The sequence below is a fragment of the Mustela lutreola genome, chromosome 9 (genome assembly GCF_030435805.1).
Source record: "Mustela lutreola isolate mMusLut2 chromosome 9, mMusLut2.pri, whole genome shotgun sequence".
In the NCBI taxonomy this organism is placed as follows: domain Eukaryota; kingdom Metazoa; phylum Chordata; class Mammalia; order Carnivora; family Mustelidae; genus Mustela; species Mustela lutreola.
The window spans coordinates 57853288-57858778 of NC_081298.1; positions in this window are offsets into that span (position 1 = coordinate 57853288).

Below are 5491 nucleotides of genomic sequence, written 5' to 3' on the forward strand. Positions count from 1 at the left end.
TCCAGGGCTCCTGACATCCTTGGAGGTTATCCAGAAACCTAATGTGAGTATTCATTCGATATAGGAGATGTTTTGGTCAATTGGTATAAGAGAAATTTTCTTACACTTTGGGTCAGATCCATTATCTAGAAAAATGGCCTCAGAGCTAATGTTCATGGTATTTAGAGTTTCAGAAGCTTGTACTCTCACAGGAACACTGAAAGAAGGCAAGTCTTGTTTCCGCTGCTGTATGCAGCTGTGTCAGACGTATGCATTTTCCTAACCAGTGCCATAATCAAGTGAGAGGACAGGTCCATCACCACAATTTTCTCTTACCATTCCCTTCATCCTTTGGTTCACAGGAAATGGGGAATTTGAGATCCAGAAAATTTGATAATTTGAATAGTTCCAGGATGAGTAATGAAGTATGTTTGAACTGATTTGGAGGAGAGATGTATACTCATGTAGTTGTTAAATTCCAGGTCAGAGAGATGCTCTAAAATCATCGTTTACAGAAAATTACTCTGCACCAAGAAAGGTCAATTAGCTTATCTAAGATTAAACAATGAATGAAGGGTAATATCTCCTAACTTCTTGTTCAATTAGGGATGAAGTTAAGAAAGTAGAATTCCTAATAGGTCAGCAAAATGAATTTTGAAAACTTGTTTCACTTCAGCCTTTATTGTTTAAAATTCTCTATTTTTTTCTTAAATTAGAAGGTAGAATGAGCTAAAATTAATTTTAAGGTTTTTTTTCTAGCCACCTTTCTAAAAATAGTGATCTTAGAATTCTTTTGTAGGTAATAGGTATAAAAAATAGAAGACTGAATCAAACATGCAGAAGGCTACATAGTCAGAGAGGTGGTTTTATTTTATATTATGTTTCAAAATCTCTAGTAGGAACTGGTTTGCTGGAGCTTTATAGCTTTCTCTGAAAACTGAAATGTGGAAAATACTAAACATAGTGTTACTTAATAGAAATTTTATTCAAAAACTAAAAAGAAGTGAAAAACAAGTTGTTAACAAAATGGAAGCCTATGTGGGTTAGATTTTTTCTTAAGGCTAAATGTCAACTCAACTTTGAGTACCAGAAAATAGTTCATGTGGCATCCATTGTATCTAATCACGCTCTGTGAACACAGACAAATGTGGTTGGGGCTGCAATTGTTTTGCCTGCATTCAACCCAAAGTGCTTCCTACACTTAAATCATAGCTTATATTTTATGCCCATGGCCATCTGTGGTCAGGACATCTTAACCTACATAGAATAATATGTTTTGCAATGCTTTCTTGATCCCAATATTTTTAAATTTCATGTTAATTTCTATTGGTGTCTATCAGCACATTTCCACTCCCACCCCCAACAAACATTTATGAGCTTTGAAGGCCAGCTTCAAGTGGTTTTCAAAAAACAAAATTTCCTTTTTCAATCTCCTACCATTTTTTTCTTCCTTTAAAAAATTTTATTGAGTCATGTGATGCTTTTAAATGGGATGATCATAAATATACACAACAGACAAATTAATGAAACTTTTGATTGACTTTTCCAAACTTCCCACAGACTTTCCATTTATTACTCTGATCACAAAGTACTCTTGGGAGTGGTATTGCCTGAGAATTCCCACACGAATAATGAGATAAATTTTCCCACAGACTTCGTCACTCCTTTTTAAGTTCATATTCATACATTGACCACAACTGTGGTGCATGCTGAGCTGCACTAAAATTCTGCTACATTGGGTTCTTGGAAAGACAAATAAAAGCAAATATAACCTATGTGTCAATGTACTTTAAAACATGACTCTTCTCTCTTCATCGCTAATTTAGAATCCAAACTTAAAAGTAGTTGAATATGACAACTTGACATATTGACAGGCAAAATAACTTCCCAAATAATCAGATGTGTTTTGTCCAATTATCCCAGTTGGAGATCTAGTTTTATAGTTCCATATTTTTACACTTATTAAGTGTGTTTTATATACCATATAGCCTTTAAGGTATCCTATAATTTCATCCTAGTAACAGATAAATGTAATTCTCATTTGGAAAACTGAGGCTTTAGAGGTTAAGTGCTTTGACTAAGACTATGACTGTTGTGATCCTCAGTCGGAGGCAGAGCTGCTGTTTGAAGCCATACGTTCTTCTTCTGCATTTCTACTCTTACCTACTGTCTTCCAAGTGATGCTGCAATCAGGCCAGAGGCTAGTGAGTCCAAGCCATTCACTCACTCCAGCTGCACTTTGCAGCACCACTGGGAGGCTATTTTCAGTTATTCCTTTCATTAATATCCACTATTCTATCATGGTTAGCCTTTCGGTCCTATCTGGTTTGTGTTTTTAACTACTTTTAGTTCAAAAATTCATAAATCAACACTTCAAAATACATAAGGTGTTACTTTTTTAAATAGGTAACCATAGCTTTCTAACCAAAAACCAAAACAAAATTACCATATACTTCTTGATTATAAAGAATTTAAATACTAAAAGTTGGATGTTTTTACTGATTTGGGGTTCTTCTTCGGGTGATTGTATAAAACATGAAGATATAATCATTTATCATGATCTTGTAATTCTTTGGACCTCTCTCAGAATATCTGCCTTAGAGGAGAATGCTACCAATCAAATTAAACTCTCTTAACTCCAGGGTTAAAATGAAGAAAGCATACACAGGCTCCAATACACATTGTCTTTTCTAGCTCCGAATACTTTCCTCCATAGTATAGCTTTGTGATAAAGCAAAATATAGGATCTCTGAAATGTGTCCATAATGACAGACAAACTGGTATATTTCTTCCTGTAACCACTTATTCTTTTCTTCATTCATCCTTAAGCTCATTCTAGGTCCCTCCTCTCTATATATATCCAAAGGCAGAATTGCTTATGATTAAGGTGTAAGGGGCAGTTCTTCTGAGGATACATATAATTATACTTTTCAAGACTCTTAGAGTTAGTAAGATATATAAAGTATATATAGAACATAATGAAGACAGTTCTTTACTTAGTGATTGCCTGTGTATCCTAGATCAATAATTATCAGACAGCTCTTTGGTTTTTAAGATGCAGATATTTTGATATATGGAATAGATATTCTGTCTACTGATATGCTTGACTCAAAGAAAGTCCTGTGTGCAGTGACAGAACTTCTTTTCCAGGAATAGCAATTCATATTTTTTGAGATATAATATCATATATTTCCTTAAGATTTATGCAAGGTGAAACTTTTCTATTTCATATTTTTATATGTTCCAGCAGTGAGATGGTTTATTTTAATTCCATTGCATAGTTGTCTCCAAGCACCACTTATATTTCTTTTAAGAGAGGGCCGCAAAAAGCCACGCCTGGACAATGATCTCCTGAATTGCACCAGCACAATTTAATACAATACCATTACATTGAAAACATTTACATGTATAGCTTCAAATCTACTTATTTTAAGCACAGTTTATGTAATATTTTGACAGACAAAAATATATATTTAGAACCATTATTTGTATCTGTCTGTTCAGTAGCAAATTTACAATAAATTATACAGTATGCAGGAATAAATTTTCTCAGAGACTAAAAAAAAGTCACACTTTATGTTTAAAATACAATGCAAATTCATTATTTCCAAATAAAACAGCTAATAGCCATTAGCGTAGATTCACTTATTTCAAGCTTACATTCATTTGACATTCACATAACATTCATTACTTTTAACAGTAGCAACAAAGTAGAATTTTGACATTGAGTGTTTGAAAGCTTGTTGATTTATCAGTCCAGCTATAAGCTTGATGTTTTGGAAAACATGTGTGTGGAGAAGAACACATTAAAATTACCCAAAAAAACCATGTTACAATTATTGTAGAAGTATGAAAATAAAATATATGTTTTATCCTAATGCTTTATCTAGAGGTATTGCCTCCAGAGGTTAATATAGCCAGTGTCTAAAATGTTTCTGTTGTTTTATTTTCATTGAGAATGGGTTTTTGAAAATTAGACTCACTGAGTGAAGCTGGAAGAATACAAAGCCACCAGCATTACCCGTGAAGTCAAAACAGCAGAAATGAGCATAAGGCATTGTCTTTTGAGAGTCACAACTTTGTTCCTTCCTTGGAAATGGGAAAATGTGCATGTGAATGTGCCTAACAACTCTGTGATCATTGTTTCATTCCTTCTGATCAACATTTTTTGTCCTTTTAAAAAAATCACCTTACTAATATTTATCATATTTATTAGTGGATTTTATACTAAACTAGCTTTTTTTGTAAATTTAGTTTGAGAGTAGGTATGAAATAACACATGAAGTAAAAATAGGGCATTATTTATTAGTTTATATTATTTGTGACAATATATTATTTAAGCGATTTAGTTTTTAATATTTTGGACAAGGTAAACCCTTTTCCCCACTTTATCTTTCTATTGTCACAAAAATGAATGGAATGGAAGAAATTTTCACTGTTAATATTTATTCTATTTCCCCAGATTTAAATATGGTTATTGCACATATCTGAACATATTTGGACAACTGTTGCCCAGTAAAGTTGCAAACTATAACATCTTCAGAGAGACTAAATCCCTGTTGTATTTTCTTATGGGCGATGTTTTCCATGGAAGTTGCCACCTTAATAGGTTGAAACAAAAACTCAGGGTGATGGAGTGCATCGAAACAATTATTCAGGCAGTGTGTTGGAGAGCATGGCACATGTGAAGGATCAGAGGTACCAGGAACAGCAGTCCCCAGCAAGTCGTCACTTCTGTGCCGAATGTTTCCATCAATGTACTTTGTCCTTTGTGAGCTTCCTGTCCTGGGTTCTTCTCTCCATCCATGTCGTAGAATCTTGGGATTCCCACACTTACCATTTCCAAAAATGTGCTCCTTCCAAGTACTCCATTGGGCACTAGGCGTAAAGAAAATTCTGAGCAAACAGAAAATTGAAAGGAATTTTCTTTTCACTTAAACATAGATGATGTTCTATAAAGATTCTGAATGCAACATCATATTCTCCATCAAGCTTTTATAAAGCATTAAAGTATGGGACATTATAACATGTAAAATTATTTAATTCCATTTTAAAAAATTACCCTGTGAATTTAACTCATGTTTAATAACAAAGAGATACATTATTTGATGCTTTTAGACAATTATAATTTTTTAATAGGAATTCTAGCTTCCTGGACACAACTTTTATACTTAATGCTGAACACGGAATTCTAGCTTCCTGGACACAACTTTTATACTCAATGCTGAACACGGAATTAACTTTATTTTGTCTATGAATTGCAAAACAAATGTTTTTGGACAATGTGCTTTAGTTTAAATAAGTCATGTTGCCTTTCCTTATTGGATCAAATGCTAAGATCATATTTTAGCTCATCAATTCACTCTGTTTTTATAGACACAGCTCTGGTTATTTCTATAATGTGGCCTCTGAGAAAGAATTTAAAATTCTAAAATGGATACAAACCATTGCATATATATATATATATATATATATATATATATATATATATATATTTTTTTTTAACTCCAGA